At 43.5% G+C, this 19,651-nt stretch overlaps 1 non-coding gene across 1 annotated transcript; it reads left to right on the top strand.

The window, feature by feature from the left end:
- The first annotated feature begins 4,182 nt into the window (after nucleotides 1-4,182).
- LOC114812366 lies at nucleotides 4,183-4,320 on the top strand. Its single transcript, XR_003760022.1, has one exon. It is a non-coding gene; the product is annotated as a small nucleolar RNA SNORA7 (small nucleolar RNA).
- The last annotated feature ends 15,331 nt before the right edge of the window (nucleotides 4,321-19,651 follow it).

The raw sequence follows: 19,651 nt of genomic DNA on the forward strand, positions 1-19,651 counted from the left end.
AGGGCAAATGGAGGGTTAGAGGAGTTCCAGTGTAACAGACAAGTCAAGGCTGTGAGCCCCAAGCGGGACAAGGACTGTGTCCAATCTGATTAGCTTGTATGTATCCCAGAATTTAGTACAATGCCTGGCACATAGTAAATGATGAACAAATACCCTTTAAAACACAAAACAAAAACCAAGTCCCCCATCGAATGGGCATCTGCACTGGAGAGCCACAATGGGTTCCAAGAAGAACCGGATATAGCTTGTGAACCATAGGCTCTGCCAGAGAAGAGATCGGAAAAGCTTCTACTACCATCCCTAGCCACTGATTTTATACTCTGAGAGGCATTTTTGCCTCTCCGTTTGCTTCTCCCAGAATAAGTAGTTCCTACAGAACTGATTCTCAGATGAAATTGGAACTCTTCAGATGGTGCAAAAGGTGATCCTGACTTACTGCTTCTTTCTCTCCGGCCAAACCCCATTTCTCGGTACTCATTTTTAATTGCTTTTTTATAATTAGTATGATATTTGTTAAACACTTACAATGTGCTAAGTGCTGGGATAGATACAAATTAATCAGTTCAGACAAAGTCCCTGTCCTATAAGGGACTCACAATCTAGAGGAGGAGAACAGGTATTGAACCCCCATTTTACAGATGAGGAAATTGAGGCACAGAGAAGTTAAGCGACTTGCCCAAGGTCACACAGCAGGCAAGTGGCAGTGCAAGGATTAGAACCTTTAAAGCTAACCTAACTGTACCATGATCTCATCTGTCTCACTGCCAACCTCTCGCCCACATCCTTGACTCTGGTCTGGAACACTCTCCCTCCTCACACTCGACAATTACTTTCTCCCGCTTCAAAGCCTTGTTGAAGGCACATCTCCTCCAAGAGGCCTTCCCTGACTAAGCCCTCATTTCCTCTTCACCCACTCCCTTCCACATTGCCTTGACCTGCTCCCTTTAATCTTCCCTCCTCCCCGTCCCACAGCACTTATGTACATATCTGTAATTTTATTTATTTATATTAATGTCTGTCTCCTCCCCCCAGAACTGTAAACTCACTGTGGGTAGGGAAAGTGACTCTTACTATACTGTCCTCTCCCAAGTGCTTAGTACAGTGCTCTGCAGTCAGTAAGTGTTCAATAAATACAATTGATTGACTGACTAAATGATAGGTCCTCTGACTCCCAGGTCTGTCCTCTTTCCATTAGGCCACACTGCTGTGGTTGTGCTCTGTGAAAAGGCTGTGCAAAGGGACTCCAGTCTTACCTACTAAAAGATTAATTAAGTTATAGGTTTGATGATGGCATTTGTTAAGTACTTACTGTATGTCAAGCATTATTTTAAGCACTGGGGTATATAAATTAAACAGGTTGGACACAGTTTCTGTCCCACAGTGATCTCACAGTTTAAGATGAAGGGGGAACACGTATTGAGTCCTTCTGACTCCCAAGCCCGTGCTTTATCCCCTAGGCCACACTGCTTCTCATATAGTTCTCATGTACATGATACTTCTCATGTAGCTGAGATGAATATGCATATAATAATTACAGGATTACAAGAGGGCACTGAGGGGGAGTGAGAAGATTGTGCTGGAGGCTAATATTCTTGACCACCAGTCCACATACCAACAGTGAAACAGATAAACAGCTAGAGCCCTTAATCTCCTCCCTCAGCTCTCTCCCCCTTCAGATTATGAGCTTGTGTACTTTTAAATTGCATGCCTTGAAGGAGGGAACACATGGTTTGCTTCTGGTTCACTCCCTCTCATCCCTAGTACAGCATTTCTCACTCAGTAGGTGCTCAGTAAATACTATTGATTGCTTAGTGGTATTTACTGAGCTCTTACCGTGTGCAGAGTACTGTAATAAGTGCTTGGGAGAGCACAATATAGTCAGAATAGTTGGAAGACACGTTTCCTGCCCACGATGAGCTTACAGTCTAGACTCTTTTATACAAGCAGTTTTATCAATATCCTTCTATTGTTATTGGATAAATTGAAAACTCAATTGATCCAGTACGTTTTTCAGTTTGGACAAGACAAACTGGATCTCACCAATTACATGTGAATTGGTCTTCTTCTATTATATTTACATCTTCATCCATTTTGTTTCTGGAAAGCACGTGTACCCAAAGACTGACTTTTGAGTTAGAGCAAGGATTAGAGCTTGTGGAAGATTTTAGACAGACATTGTGTCCCCTTCCTCACCAGTGTTTGTAGCTGTTCAAACTGGCACTGGGAGGAACAAGGAAAGTAATGTAGCCATGTAACCATTCCAAGAACACAAGGATCCTAGGAATCCAAATGGAACTTATTTACTTAGAAGCATTTTTCAGTTCTGAAACTGTCTGTTGGTTTATATTTCACAGTAATTCTTATATAGATTTCTTTTATTCATATTAATGTCTGTCTCCCCCTCTAGACTGTAAGCTCACTGTGGGTAGGGAATGTGTTCTAATTCTGATCTATATTAATTCTAAATCTCAACTCAGCTATTTCCAACCTGTATCCTTGCTTTCTGAGGTCCTCCAGAAAAACAAAGACTCACACATCTTTTAACCAGGAAGGATATGTTATAAGTTTGTAACGGATGTGGTGTTGGGTTATTACTGGACACTGTTGTTGAATATTTCCCCTTTCTTATTTTAAATTTTTTATGGTATTTGTTAAGCACTTACGATGTGTCAGGTGTTGTATACTAAGCACTAATGTAGTTACAGGATAATCAGGTTGGACACAGTGCCTGTCCCATCTAGAGCTCACAGTCTCGATCCCCATTTTACAGATGAGGTAACTGAGGCACAGAGAAGTGAAGTGACTTGTCCAAGGTCACACTGCAGAAAAGTGATGGAGCTGGGGATAGAACCCAGGTCCTTCTGGCTCCCAGGCCTGAGCTCTATCTTCTAGGCCACGCTGCTTCTCCGGTTTATGAAATTCAGAGAATTTTACTCATCTCTCGTATTAAGCCCTCATATTCAGTCTGTCACCAAATCCCATTGTTTTTTCCTCCATGCTATTTCCACAATCTACACTTTCCTCTCCATCCAAGGAGCTTTCACACTGGTCCAGGCTTTAGTCATGTCCTGATTTGACTAATGAATCAGACGCCTCGCTGACCTCCCTGCCTCTAGTCTCTTTTGCCTCCAGTTCAAACTCCACTCTGGTTTCAATCAATCAATCAGTTGTACTTACTGAGGGCTTATTGTGTTTAGAGCACTGTACTAAGTCCTTGGGAGAGTACAATATAACAATATATCAGAGTTGGTAGTCACATTCGCTGCCCACATTGAGTTCCGGATCATTCTAGTTCAAATATCATTCTACACAAGACTTTACTCCTTGAAACCTCAAATGGATACCCATTCTTTACCATAATAAAAAAAAATTCCAGGCCACTGACTCTCACACTTAAATTGTTAATGTTTTTGAGCCTGTCTCCCTTGGTGGAGCGGAAGCTCTTTGTGGACAGGGAATATGTCACTTTGTCCTTCTATACTTCCAAGCACCTAATATAGCACCACCCCAAGTGAGCACTCAGTGCATGCTGCCAACAGGATTACTACAATAATCAGCTCTCTTCCTCCTCATTTTCTTCTTCCACTACACCCAGCTCACACTCTTTGTTCCCCTGAAACTAATTTATCACACCCTTGATCTCATTTCTCCCCCTGTTGCTTTCTCAACAACCTGGAATTCCCTCCCTCTTCAAATATCACAGACCCCATTTCCTGCTGCCCCATCTTCAAATTCCTTCTGAAATCACATTTCCTCCAGGAGGCCTTCCCTCATTAATTCTTTATCTGTTTTGATTATACCTCCCTGTCTTCCTCTTTGGTATTTCTGTGCTACCTAAGATCTCACAGCCTCCCATATGCACTTTTATACTTATCTTACATACCTTATAACTACTAACTCACATACATACTCCCTTTTACTTCTTCCTCTTACTTGTATTTTATTTTAGTTTTTGTCATTTCTGCCAGAGGGCAGAGAGCAAGTCTATTAAGTCCATGGCACTCTTCCAAGCACTTAGCACCATGCTCTGCTCTCATTATTGACTGACTGAGTTAAATCCAGGACAGTCTTGGCATACTCACCAGTATACCCATCCATTTCTCTCAAACCCAATTTTGTTCTTTCCACAGCCAACTTCTTTGAGACTTTTATCTTGAAAAATACTCAGCTAGGGATAAGGATCCCCTCTCAGGGTCGCATCTGGAGAGTTTCCAGCACTCTACCAGTCTCGGCTATGGGAGGGAGAGTCAAGGAGAGGCCTATTCATTCCATTCCTAGCGTGGGCAGTGGCTAGCGAGTGGAAGGCAATCTGCTACAAGTCAAGACTCACCCATGCCGGGGAGCAGCAGCATGGGAGACAGTCGAGGGCGGAGACTCGAGTTTACTGCAAGGAAGACGGCAGTGGTAAACCGCTTCCGTATTTTTACCAAGAAAACTCAATGGATACACTACCAGAAGATTGCAGATGGAGAACAGGGTGTTCTGGGAGAGAAGTGTCCGTGTGTCTCTATGGGTTGGAAATGACTCAATGGAATAAGACAAGGGAAAAGGAACCCAAATCTAAACTGCCCCTTCCCAAAGCAGAAGATTAAATGAGGGAGGCATCTGGATCCCTGGGAGAGGGGGTGGGATGGAGATCAGGGCTGTGGCATGCCTAACATAATGAAAGCAAAGAAGCAAAAAAATATGGGAGGACAGAAAACAGCGAGAATATTTTCCTCATTGTAAAAAAAACCCCAGATTTTTATAGTGCAGAAATGATGCAAGCAATGTTGAATCAAAAGCTAAGCCTTGAATCTTGCCTGACAAAGGCAAGTCAGACACTTAATCATGACTGCTGCGCTTGGTATTTACATTAAGTGAGGCTAAGAGGTCAGATTTTACAGTCCTGTTGACTGCATCCTTCATTATGGGCCCTGCGGCATATACGAAAGATACTGGGGACAGAACAGGACTGGTTTTCTTCAGAAAAACAAATACAGACACCCTGGTTGGAGCCTGGGAGCCAAGCAGACTAGGGTGAAGGCTGCTTTTGTCTCTTGAGAACTACTGCAGCTTCTCTCCTCCCCCCGCCTTACTCAGCCGCCATCATTTCCCTTGGGCAAAAGCGATGGATCCACAGTCAAGGCAAGAGATATGTCTACCTTTTAAATCACATTTCATTTAAGTTGCGTTTCAGCTAATTCCCCACCCAAAGCCAGTGTCCACACCATGGAGTATTCTAGCACTGACCACAGTTGTGCTGGACAAAGATAGTTATTTATGTAACCATCCAGACTACTGTAATGGAAGGCTCAGAACACTGCCACTTGTCTGCTGTGTGACCTTGGGCAAGACACTTAACTTCTCTGTGCCTCAGTTCCCTGATCTGCAAATGGGGATGAAGGCCATGAGCCCTATGTGGAACAGAGACTGTGTCCAACCAAATTATCTTGTATTCATTCAATCATATTTATTGAGCACTTACTGTGTGCAGAGCACTGTACTAAGTGCTTGGAAGAGTACAATATAAAAATACATGGACACATTCCCTGCTCACAGTGAGCTTATAGTCTAGAGGATCTATCTCAGCACTTAATACAGTGCCTGCCACATAGTAGGCACTTGACAAATGCCATATTTATTAACACTTTAATTAGTTATGTATTTATTAAGTGCTTACTATATGCCAAGGACCACACTGGACACTGGGGTAAACACAAGATAATCGGATCAGGAACAATGCGTGTTTCACACTGGGTGCACAATCTAAGAGAAAGGGAAAGCAGATATCACAAGACATAGTGGATAGAGCATGGGACTGGGAGTAAAAAAATCATGGGTTCTAATCCCGGCTTCCGCCACTTGTCTGATGTATGACCTTGTGCAAGTCAGTTAACTTTTCTGTGCCTCAGTTACCTCAACTGTAAAACGGTGATTGAGACTGGGAGCTCCAAATGGGACAGGGACTGTGTCCAACCCAATTTGCTTGTATTTACCACAGCGCTTAGTACAGAGCCTCACACATAGTAAGTGCTCAACAAATACCATAACTATTATTATTATCACAGTACCATTTTGTGGATGGGGAAACTGAAGTCCTGAGTTTAGACTCGGGGAGAAGTAAATCATATTTGGGACCTTGTTTAAAGCAGACTGCAGTTTCCAAAAACTATTCCAACCATTCCTTACTCATATGATTCTGACCAAGATCAGAGTTTTTACTAAAGACTGGCAGAATGAACCCAGGCCTGTTCCCTGCTGGGCAAGAGGGAATAGTCATGAACTTGCCTGGTCCATAACAGCCAGAATCATTTTCCACTCCCGTGTCCCGGCCCAAACCGCTGCTCTTCCTAATAAGCAGTTCTACCATTCCATTCTTGCACGTATTTTCCAGAATTGCTCAATGATGTCAGAATGAGCTCTCCCTTCCTTAGGGACATTTGCCTCATTCTATATTTGATTATTCGATTTACCACCCAGAGTTTAGGCCTTTAAGAATCTCCTCTATCTGTCAATCAATGGCATTTTATTAAGTGTCTACTGCACATAGAACACCATGCTGAGCACTGGGAGAGTACAGTAGAATTAATTGGCATGATTTCTGCCCCCAGGGACCCTACAATTTAGTGGGAGATACAGACATTTGAGAATGAACCCTTTGTTGGGCAGGGATTGTCTCTATCTGTTGCCGAATTGTACATTCCAAGCACTCAGTACAGTCCTTGGCACACAGTAAGTGCTCAATAAATATGATTGAATGAATGAATAAGTTATAGGTAGGGGGAAGTAATAGAGTATAAAGATATGTGCTTGATGGTGGGGAGTTGTGAGGACTTACATCCTTAGGTGGGATGGAGGGACTGAAGTGGCAGTTGGGGATATTAAGTGGATGAGATTAGAGATTAACTGGGGAAGGCCTCCTGGAGAAGCTGCAATTTCATAAGGGCTTTGAAGATGGGGAGAGTGGTGGTCTGTCATATTTAAAGAAGGAAGACCTGGTTCTGGGTATCAGGGAAGGCAAGAGTAAGACGTGAGAAAAAAGCACAGTTAGGTTAGTGTGAGAAGAAACACAGGGTATAAGGTGGGAGAAAAAGAGGTTCATTGACTGCTTTAAAACCAATGGTGAGGAATTTTGACTTGAAGTAGAGAAGAATGGGCAACTATTGGAGGCTTTTGAGGAGTAGGGAAACTTGTCCAGGAGAAGGTTTTAGAAAAAGAATCCAGACAGGAGACTAAAATATGAACTGGAGGAGAGGAGCTCAACACTCACTTATTAAGTTACTGCAGTGATCAGATCACTGAACTAAACTCTACTTTTTAAATGGTATTTGGTAAACATTATATTCCAGGCACTGAACTAAGTGCTGGTATAGAATAAAGATCATCAGTTTTTGGACCCAGTTCTTGTCCTGGGGCTCACAGTCTTAATCCCCATTTTTACACATGAGGTAACTGAGGCACAGAGATGTTAAGTGATTTGCCCAAGGTCACACAGCAAACAAGTGTCAACATTGGGAATAGAACCAAGATCCTCTGACTTCCAGGCCTGTGCTCTTTCCACTAGGCCATACTACTTCTCTGGAGAGGTCAGGATGATAATGATGTTGATGATGATAATAATAATGATTTTTAAAGTATTTACTAAGCACAGTGTTTGGTACAAAGCATTGGGGTGGACACAGAATAAAGAGATCAGTCAGTCCCTGCCCTACATAGGATTCATGGTATAAGGGGGAGGGAGAATAGGTATTTAATCCCCATTCTATCAATAAGGAAACTGAGGCACAAGATGAGGGTTTAACAACAGGCAAGTGTTGAAGAGGGATTAGAACCCAGACCTCCTGACTCCCAATCTTATGGCTGCTTTTCTATGGTCAGATCATTATGGCCCCAGTGGACAGGGTAGATCTCATCTTTTTTTCAGAACATGGATTTGGAGAGTTGAGAGGCTCCATTCTGACAATTAAACCCTTTGAAAATCTTCAAACTTTTGCTGTCAGGGGGAAGCTTATCTAACCTGCAGGGTTCGGTGCTCTCACTAGCAAGGCAGTCTGGTTCTTTTTGACTCCCAGAGAAACCTAAAGCCATGGGAGACTGCCCCTGACTCCAAGGGCCCAGGGTCCAAGATGGGAGGAGGGCGAGGACAGGAAACCTATTTATCACTGATATTTATTAAGCACCTATTCTGTGCGGGGCCCTGCACTAAGCCTTTGGGAACATTTGCCAGAAGAATCAATCATATTTATTCATTCAGTCACATTTATTAAACACTTACTGTGTGAAGAGCACTGAACTAACTGAACTTATAAACAGATGGATTCCCTGCCCACAACCAGTTTACAGTCTAAAGGGTGGGGAGACAGACAACAATACAAATAAATAAATTACAAATATGTACATAAGAGCTGTGGGGCTGGAAAGGGAGAGAAGTATGGACTGGAGTGGGGAGAAGCAGGAGGCTGGGATATCAGCAAGGAAACTGATGCAGTAATCCAGGTGGGAGAGGATGAGTGATTGAATTAACATGGCAGCAGTTTGGATGGAGACGAAAGGATATATTTTAGTGATGTCATGAAGGTGGGATCGACAGGACTTAGTGATGGATTGAGTATATGGGTTTAATGAGAGAGAGGAGCACTTACTGTGTGCAGAGCCCTGAACTAAGCACTTGGGAGAGTGCAATATATCAGAGTTGATAGACATGTTCCCTGCCCACAATGAAAAAAGAATAAAACACAATCTCTGCCCTCAGGGGGCTTATAATCAAATTGGGGGTGGAAATAGATAAATTAAGGATGGAAGAATAAAGATAAAACAGGCAGAATCAGAGTCGTGTGTGTGTTTGTGTGTATTGCAAACAGAAACGACAGGGAGCAAGGTTACCTCATCTGTAAAATGGGGGTTAAGACTGTGAGCCTCAAGTGGGACATGGACTGTGTTCAACCTTGTATCTATCTCAGTGCGTAGTACAGAAGTAAGTGCTTAGCAGATACCATTAAAAAAAAAAGATAAGACAGTCTGAAAAGCAGAAAACAGTCTCTGAAGATAAGCTGTCTAAGCTTGGCTCAGGCACAACCAGAGTTTAGTACAAGGGCAGCAGCCTTTTGAATGAGACCCAAAGCTTGCTTTTGCATTCACAGGGTTTTGGGCTAGAAAACCAAACCTCTTCCCCTTCTCCAGCTTCTATGGGAGCATTAAGTCTACGCAGTCTGTAGTATGGGCTCTGCCCGCTAGAATCCTGTCAGAGCACCTTTTAAAGGGGCCCAAGCCCCTCAAGGTCCAGCTTCCTCACTCTAAGAGATTTGAAGTTGGGACTTTAATTAGTATTTATTAAATGACCATTGGTTGCTCCAGGTGCAGATTAAGGTGGGTTTAGCAGGGTGTTCTTGATTTTCCTGTCCCACTTTGAGGTCATTCCCAGGTTTGGCCCCAAAGTCCAAGTGTCCACAGCTACTTCTAGGTAGGGTAGGGAATTTGAGGGTCCACCTTGGAGTACCCTGAGATGTTTTCAGTACTCTGTTGACATCAGCCAGGGACTGTTAGAATTAGAATTCCCCCACTCCCTTCTGTCTTCTTCACTTGCTCCTTTTATTCATCCTCCCTTCCAACCCCACAGTACTTCTGTACCTACTTGTAATTTTGTTTATATTAATGTCTGTCTCTCCCTCTAGATTGTAAACTCAGCGTGGGCAGGGAATGTGTCTGTTATATTGTACTCTCCCAAGTGCTTAGTACAGTGCTCCACACACAGTAAGAGCTCAAAAAATATGATTGACTGACTGGTGTCCCCAGAAAGCATGTAGCAGAGTCAGATTTAATCCTGCGCTTCAAGGGTTGGCTCCTGAGGTTTGGCAGAATGCCAAATGCAGCCATGATAATAGCAGTATGATAGCGATCTCTCTCATATTGCAGGTTTCCTCCACACATATTACGCAAAAGCATCTTTGGTTATGAACAAATAACTTCTTATACCTGGTTCAGGATTTCCACAGCACCTGGAGGTGAACAGCTGAATCTTAAAACTATTTCCATGAATAACGTCTTATGCCTGGTCTGAAATTTGTTCCCAACCGAATCCCAGAGGATACCAGCCCTCAGACCCCACTCCCATTCTTCCCTGAACATCTACCCTGTGGGGACACTGGTCACAGGTTTGTCCATGTTAGTCACCTTCACTGATCCACAACCTGGAGAAAATTAGCTCCCTTACAGTTCTCTTCAGATTACCAAGATAGATCACCCTCCCCATAGCTCTGAGTTTCTTCCCGGACCTTGATAGTTCCCGCCTCTTTACCTAAATCCTTCCCTGTAATTGGCTGTGCTCCAGGTGACCCTATGTAAAGTGATTGACATCTGATGCGAAAGAGCTTTCATTTTGGGAGAGAGTCTGAGGGGAGAAGAGATTTGCTGTTCTAGAAACCTCTGGGATTCTCCCTTCCTTATCAGTTTGCAGGCTGGCATGCTGAAGGCCAGTTCCAGGTTTGGAGCATCGGTGGGTGGGGTGGAATTGGCAATCGATCGTTGGTATTTATGGATCACTTACTGTGAGCAGTGTACTAGGCGCTTTGGAGAGCAAAATACAGTAGAGTTGGTAGACATGATCCCTGCTCACAAGAAGTTTTTTTTGATAACTAAGCACTTAATGAATACAGTGCTGGGGGAGATACTAGTTTACCAGGTTGAGCGCAGCCCCTGTCCCACATAGAGTTCACAGTCTAAGTTGGAGGGAGGTGGATTTAATCCCCATTTTACAAATGAGGTAACTGAAACACAGAGAAGTTAAGTGATCTGTCCAAAGTCACACAGCAAGAAATTGACAGAGCTGGGATTAAAACCCAGATCCTGATTCTCAAGTCTGTGCTCTTCCCACTAGGCCATGCTACTTCTCTAGAGCTTAGAGGCATGAAGAATGAGGCTACCTGAAGCTGCCCTGGGCAGCGGTGAATGTCATCCTCCACTGCCAGCCCAACACTGTTAGGTTCTAGATAATAACAATAATAATAATAATAATGGAACTTGTTTAGCGTTTACTATATGAGAAGCACTCTTCCAAACATCGAGATGGATAAGTTAATCAGGTTGGACAAAGTCCCTGTCCCACATGGGGCTCACACTCTTATCCCCATCTACCGCAAAAATAATGGAAGCAAAGAGAAGTTAGGTGACTTGCCCGAAGTCAGATGGCAGACACGTGGCAGAGCTGGGATTAGAACCCAGGTCCTTCTGACACCCTGGCCCATGTTCTATCTACTAAGCCACACTGCTTATCATGCCTTCTAATTGCCAAAACTGGCAATTTCATTACAGATCCAAAAACAAAAAAGGGGAGGACATTGAAGGGAATTGTTATGATTTGGAATCATTGCCTTCTCTTTTTCCTCCTCTGCCCCTCAAACCCTGTTATGAGCTCCCACTGCATGTCCAACACTCGACTACCTGCTTGAGTGAGTACCAGAGAATCAGAGGCAATCCCTTTTTCAAGGGGTCTACAGTCTAGCAATATAATATACTATTTAAGCACTTACTCATCTTCCCATTTTCTTTTTCCTTCTATCAAGGTGTGATTTTGAGCCTGTTTTCCCCCAAACTCCTTAGTAAATCAATAGTACTTACTGAAGACTTACTGTGTGTAGAGCATGAGCCCCCTCTAGACTGTGAACTTATTGTGGGCAGGGTATGTGTCTGTTTATTGTTATACTGTACCCTCTTAAGTGCTTAGTACAGCGCTCTGAACATGGTAAGTGCTCAGTAAATACAACTGAATGAATGGGGGACTGTACTAAGCATTAGGAGAGTACGTAGACACTATCTCTGTCAAGGGAGCTTTTGTGACATTTCTCTCTCACCTACTCCCCAAGCTGTTTATACAAGTCATTCTCCACAAGAGAAGTTCGATTAACTGACCTATAAAATAAGATAAATAATACTAAACTTGGGGAGATAAAGGAAGGGAAGAGAAGGGAATTGTGAAGGGATTCATTCACAAGTGCCCCTACAGCAATTTCACACACATACCTGAGCTGGCAACTGAGGGAAGCCAGTCTACTCCTCTCCTCTGTTAACTTTGGCGGGTATCACAGCATGAAAAGGTAGCGTGGGGGCGGTGGTCTCTGGGGTGCCTGCCCGAATTCTGTGGTGTGAGGTAATGGAGCAGCTGGCAGGGGGTGGAAACGGTGAGTTAAACCTCTGGTTCCCCTTGGGGCACCCCTGTGGGTATATAACAATTCAGTGACTCAGTATCCTCAGTGACTGAGGATAGTGGGCTGGATGGAGGAGGTTCTGTGGAGAACTGAAAGGAGAAGTTCATCCTGTGATTTATTAATTTATTTCAGCCTGACATCCAGACCATTACCTGTTGCATGTTTGTTCTCTGCTTTCTCCAACTATTTGTAATTCCTGTCTGTATCCCCGATTCGATTGCTAACTCCTGGGGAGCAGGGAATTGCATGGTTTCCTTCAGTTGTATTCTGTACATCCATCCCACCTTCCAACATTTAGTTCAGAGTTCTGCACTCTAAAGGTACTCAAATAATACCACAGATTGGCCAAATGCCCAGTCTGCCCTTGAAGAATTGATAATCTAAATGAGCAAACCAAATGTGAAAAGTAGTGTTGCCTAGTGAATCAAGCATAGGTCTGGGAATAAGAGGGATCTGTGTTCTAATCCCAGCTGAGCCACCTGTCTGCTACATGACCTTGGGCAAGTTCACTTAACTTCTCTGTGCCTCAGTTCCCTCATCTGTAAAAGAGGGATTAAATTGTGAGCCCTATGTGGCAGCAGAACTGTGTCCAACCCAATTACCTCCTATCTACCCCAATGCTTAGTACAGTGTCTAGCATATAGTGTTTAACAAATACCACATTATTATTATTAATGCATGAGTTAGTTCAGTACTCTGTACATAGTAAGTGCTCAATAAATATGATTGACAATACCAATGATAGAGCTATGAATGTGAATGAGTTACACACAAAAAAAACAAAGTTTGGAAACACTTTTATATTATACAGACTCACACACAGGGGTCAGGAGGTTTTGGAGGGACTGGAGCCAGGAAGGGGGCAGATCTGGAAAGCATCATGCTGGGATGCAATAAAGCCAATGTAACAGTAGCATAAGTAAATATTTTGGGACCTCAACCCTGAACCCAACTGCAGGATGACTGATTTTCTCCTAAGGGGTCACCCCTGTAAATCACACTCTCAGTTTGAAGTTTGAGAAAGTGTGGAATAATAATAATTAATAATAATTAAAGTATTTAAGTACTTATTATGTGTCAAGCACTGTTTGAAGCGCAGGGGTAGATACATGGTAATCAGGTTGTCCCTCGTGGGGCTCACAGTCTTAATCCCCATTTTACAGATGAGTTAACTGAGGCACAGAGAAGTTTAGTGGCTTGCCCCAGGTCACACTGTAGGCAAATGGCAGAGTCAGGATGAGAACCCTTGTCCTCTGATTCCCAAGCCTGTGCTCTTTCCACTGAGCCCTGTTGTAAACAGGTGCATCCATTCTGTAATTCTGCCCCGAAGATACGTGCGACACTGTTGACTTGACAGCTGCTAGCCCTGGTTGTTTTGCTATTGGGCCTGCTTTCACCATAAACTAAATGCTACAGTCACTTAATAATAATAATTATGGTACTTGTTAAGTGCTTACTATATGCCAAGCATTGTTCTAAGCACTGGGGTAGATACAAGTTAATCAGGTTGGACACAATCCCTGTCCCACATGAGGCTCATATTCTTAATCCCCGTTTAACAGATGAAGTAAATGAGGCCCAGAGAAGTTAAATGACTTGCCCAAAGTCACTTTGAGAAGCAGCATGGTGTAGTGGATAGAAGACGGTGCCTGGGAGTCAGAAGATCATGGGTTGTAATTCCGACTCTGCCACTTTTCTGCTGTGTGACCTCGGACGGCTTGTTTCACTTTTCTGGGCCTCAATTACCTTATCTGTAAAATGGGGATTGAGACTGTGAGCCCCACGAGGTACAAGAACTGTATCCAACCCAATTTGTTTGTATCTACCCCAGGGCTTAGTACAGTGCCTGACACATAGTAAGTGCTTAACAAATACCATTATCATCAAGGTCACACAGCAGACATGTGGCAGAACCAGGAATTGAACCCAGGTCCTTCTGACTCCCCAGGTCCTTCTGTCTCCCAGGTGTGTGCTCTACCCACTAAGCCATACTGCTTCTCTACACTTCCACTTCAGCTGTCCAAGAGGTTCTTTGCTTGCACACGCAACTTGCTCTTTCAGGGACTATGGGCCAAGGTTGATTCACTGCCATCAGGAATGGATAATAAGAATTATATGGATATAATGATATTTGTTAAGCACTTACTATGTGTTAAGCACTGTTCTAAGCCCTGGGATTGATACAAGCTAATCAGGTAGAACATCGTCCCTGTCCCACATAGGGCTCACAGTCTTAATCTTCATTTTATAGATGAGGTAACTGAGGCACAGAGAAGTGAAATCGTTGCCCAAGGTCACACAGCAGACAGGTGGCAGAGCAGGGATTAGAACCCAGGTCCTTCTGACTCCCAGGCTTGTGCTCCATCCACTAGGCCAAGCTGTTTCCCTGGACATGCTGCAAGTGGCTGGTGATGCACCATCAAACCCCCAAATTCTCAAATCCGGTCCTCAGAACAGGACCTCTAGCTAGTGGTAGCAGGCCAAAGGCAGTCACATTTACCAGTAAGAGACACAGAGTAGGACGGACAGGATTGCTTTGGGCCATAGTCTGTGGTAGAACCTTCCAGGTTCATGGTTAAACCATCTCAGTCTTTAAGTGCCTGCATCAGTTCAACTACACTTGATTGCATTTCCAAGTTCAATTGTCACACTGATGTTGATTGGAAACTGCTTTTTCTGCCATTCCTTCATCTTTAAGAGCCTGGAATTTTTGGTCATACAATTCTGTTTAAAAAAACCCAGGTTTTTAAAGTTCAGTTCCTATTGCAATACTGAACTTTTAGACCAACTAAAACCAACTTTTAGACCCCTGATTGCTAACTTTGACCTGGATGGAAGGGAGGGTTGAAGAGTCGGGTGAAGACCAGGTTGGAAAGATATGAAGTTGCCTGACTGCAATAGCTCAGCGGAGGGAGAGTGGGCAGCCTAGTCACCTCTTAAGAGCCTGTCCTGTTTATCTGGAAACGGTATGGCCTAATGGAAAAAAAAGCCCTATCCTGGAAGTCAGAAGACCTGGGTTCTGATCCCAAATCTGTCTCTGGCCTGCTGTGTGACCTTAGGCAAGTCACTTGACCTCTCAGGGGTTCAGTTTTTTCATCTGTACAGTGGAGATAAGATATATGCTCCAACTCTCTCTTTGATATATTAGATAACTTCTCATCTGAATACCTTGTATCTACCCTGGGGCTTGAAACTTAGTAAGCCCTTAATAAATAGAAGCAGCATGGTCTAGTGGATAGAGCAAGGGCCTGGGAGTGAGAAGGACCTGGTTTCTAATCCTGGCTCTCCACTTGTCTGCTGTGTGACCTTGGGCAAATCACTTCAATTTTCTGTGCCTCAGTTACCTCATCTGTTAAATGGGGATAAGACTGTGAGCCCCATGTGAGACTTGGACTGTGAGGAATCTGATTATTCCAGCATTTAGAACCATGCCTGGCACATAGGAAGCACTTAATGAATACCATAAAAAATACCATAACCACGTAGAAAGACCTATGAAATCATCTCCTTGCTTTGCTTGGGGAGAAATGAAGAGATGTAGGGGAGGGTGCAGGCTAGAGGCAATCTGCAGAATACATATGGAAGAACAGCCTGGGGAGAGCTGGTTGTGGGCAGGAAATGTATCTGTTTATTGTTATATTGTACTCTCCCAAAGGCTTAGTACAGTGCTTTGCACATGGTAAGTGTTAAATAAATAAATATGATTGAATGAGTGAATGAGAGGCAGAGAATGCAGTTGTATTTCCTCATTCTCTTGAATGGCAGAAAAAACGAGCAGCCAAATCAAATTCACAGGTATTTTTACTTCCAAATACGCAGCATCTGAGATGAATTCCAGGGCCCTGAGCAGGTCTGCCAATAGGACACAGGGTCAGGGAAGGTTCCAAGACAACAGATAGCTGGCCTCCAGCTGCCCCATTCCACACTAGAATCTGACCCTCACTTTCAAAGGTTTACCACCAATGTGTATTTTTCAACAGCTTGATTCCTCTGTTCCATTTGCAGATTAGGGACGGGGCCTTGGGAAGACATGGTGGAACCATCATGAATAAGATCATTCAAATTAGGTGGAGTTGAACTTGACCACCATGGTTGAAGGACAACCCCTCTTGGATGGTGACTTTTCAATCTTGAAAATACAGGTCAGCCTGTCTGCAGCCTGCCTTCACCAACTCTCTGACCTCTGGGGGACTTGAAACTCTGCCTCTCAAATACAGCCATTCAATCAGTGGGATTTAATGAGCCTCTCCTAAGTGTCGAGCACTGTACTAAACTCATCTTCCCACTTAAAACCTGTCCTCCCCCTAACTTTCCCATCACTGTAGGCAACACCGTCATCCTTTCTGCCTAACAAGCCCAAAACTTTGACATTATCTTCGACTCGGGCTCTAATCTTCCAACCTTCTTATTCAATCTATCACCAAATCCAGTCGGTTTTATCTTCTCAACATTTAAGACTGAGAGCACTAGGTAGAAAAGAGACCGTGTCCAACCTGATTAGCTTGTATCTACCGCAGCACTTAGAACAGTGCTTGACACATAATAAGCGCTTAACAAATACCATCACTATTGTTAGAATCTGCCCTTTCCTCTCCATCCAAACTGATACCATACTGATCCAAGCACTAATAACCCACCTTGTCTACTGCATCAGCCTCTTTGCTGACTTCCGTGCATACTGTCTCTCCCCACTAAAGTCCATACATCATTGTGCTGCCTACATCATTTTTCTTAAAAAAACACTCAGTCCATTATTCCCCACGCCTCAAGAGCCTCCAGTTTGCCCATTCATTTTTTTGTCAAACTCCTTTCAGTCAACTTTAAGGCACTCAATCAGCTCCCCCGATCCTATCTTACCTATTCCCTCTCCTACTACAATCTAGCTCATAAATTTCACTCGAAACTCCAACCTACTCACTGTATCTCCATCTCGTCTATCTTGCTGCCAAACCCTTGCCCGTATACTCTCTCTGACCTGGAACTCTCTCCCCCTTCAAATTCAAAAGAACACCATTCTCCTCACCTTCAAAACCCACTTAATATCCTATCTCGTCCAAGAGGCCTCCTTCCCCGACTAAGCCCTCATATCCCTTACCTGCCATTGTCTTCGTGTTGCCTAAGCACATGGCTGAGTACCTTTCAAGTGTTTTGACACTCTCCCCAACAGTACAGCACTTATATAAATATATTTACACTCTATTTCCCCATGAGTAATTTATTTTAACGTCTACCTCCCCCATAGACTATAAGTTCCCTGTTGGCGGGGATAGAGTCTACCAACTCTATTGTATTGTACTCTCCCTAGGGCTTAACACAGTATAGCTCTTTTCCCTGCTTGCCTTGCTCCTGCTGGGGCAAGGAACACCGCAAGTGCATAGGTTTGTAAGAATGCAGCACACTGCAGTCTGTGCACTGGAATTTTAAATGTCGAACCCATTTATGGCTGAAGTGAACGTGGTCCGGGACTGATGCTGTGCTATAGCTTCATGCATTGTTCTGAGCCTCTTCCCCCGCCATGAAACATGACTTAACTTATGCCTCACTAAAGTAATGGGTAACCATTATTGCCTAGCACAAGCAAAGTCTTTGTGGACTTTTTATGGTGTGAGAGGGTCTGGAGGAGAAGTGTTCTGAGACACCATCCATTGAATTCAATTGATTGTGTCCAGAATTCCCAGTAGAGACAGGCCACTTCTGGTCACACAACAGACAGTTGAGCAAAATGCCTCTCTTGAAGTCCACACCTAACCTCAGGCCCAGAGCCTGACTACCCATAGCAGACACGTGCCTAGGAAGCCAACTATTTGTCTTGCAATTTTTTTCATTGAAGTAAAAATAAAATAATTTCCTAAATATTATAGGTTAGCAATTGGAATAGCTCATTGGCCCCCCCCACCATTATGCAGTATTAATAATAATTATTATGGTACTTGTTAAACATTTACTATGCACTGTTCTAAGCACTGGGGTAGTTACCGGGAAGTCAGGTTGTCCCACGTGGGGCTCACAGTCTCAATCCCCATTCTCCAGATGCGGTAACTGAGGCACAGGGAAGGTAAGCAACATGCCCAAAGTCACACAGCAGACGAGTGGCACAGTTGGGATTAGAACCCATGACCTTCTGATTTCCACGCCCATGTCCACATTCTCTATCCACTCAGCTATGCTGCTTCCCTTAATAGAGTTTGAAACCTCTTAAACTATTATTATGACTATATTTTTTAAGTGCTTACAGGACAAGCTACTGCTGAATCAAGGGGTTGGACCTCATGAATTGTCAGAGTTAAAACAGATCGACCAGTAAAATGGTTACTATCACAAAACATCATTTTAGCAAAGCTCTTCACCTGAAGGTCAGATATATTGATAATAAGTGATGGGCTTCAAACCAGATGCTTCTAGTTCCTCTCTTAAATTATGCATAATTTTATGCAGTGGCAACTGTGATGTCTTTTGATTTACGAACAGAATTGTTTTCATATTTTTACTATGAGCATGGTTATCAGTAATGTCAGAATGCATTCAAATTTTCCCATATCTGTTTTACAACGTCCCTGAAAAGGAGCCAGGAAGTCTTCTCTGATTAACTTCCCACACCCCAGTCATGTCATTCCCAACAGCCACCCTTAGGATTTAGGTATAAATCAATGTATTAACTTCACTTATTCATTTTTCTCTCACTTTATCAGTTTTTTTATGTTTTTCTTCCGGCTCCCACTATTTGTAGACAATTTATGTCTGCCTGTCTTCCCTGTTAGGGTTTAACTTCCTTCAAAGCAGCAGCATGGTCTAGTGGATAGAGCCTGGGCTTGGAAGTCAGAAGGTCATGGGTTCTAATCCCAGCTCCACCACTTGTCTGCTATGTGACCTTGGGCAAGTCACTTCACTTCTCTGTGCTTTAGTTACCTCATCTGTAAAATGCGGATTAAAAATGTGAGCCCCAGGTGGGACAGGGACTGTAACCAACTCAATTTACTTGTATCCACTCCAGCGCTTAGTATTGCACCTGACACATAGTGAGAACTTATCGGTTATCATTATCATCATTTAGAGCAGAGTAACATAGGCTAGTGGAGAAAGCACGGAGCTGAAAATCAAAGGACTTGGATTCTAAGCCCGGCTCCACCACTTTTCTGTTGGGTGACTATGGGCAAATCATTAAAATTATTTGTTCCTTAGTTCCCTCATTTGCAAAATGGTGATTCAATACCAATTAAGTCCTCTTTTCCCTCTCTTCCACTCTCTTCTGCCCTTTTGTGTCTCCTTGACTTTGTCCCTCTATTCATCACCCCCTCCCAGCCCCATAGCAATTATATACAATTATGTATAATTATGTACATATCTGTAATTTATTTACAGGGGAAGCAGTGTGGCTTAGTGGAAAGACCCTGGGCGTGGGAGTCAGAGATCATGGGTGCTAATCCCGCCTCCACCACTTGTCAGCTGTGTGACTTTGGGCAAGTCACTTA

Source organism: Ornithorhynchus anatinus, chromosome 5, assembly GCF_004115215.2.
Source record: "Ornithorhynchus anatinus isolate Pmale09 chromosome 5, mOrnAna1.pri.v4, whole genome shotgun sequence".
Lineage (NCBI taxonomy): Eukaryota > Metazoa > Chordata > Mammalia > Monotremata > Ornithorhynchidae > Ornithorhynchus > Ornithorhynchus anatinus.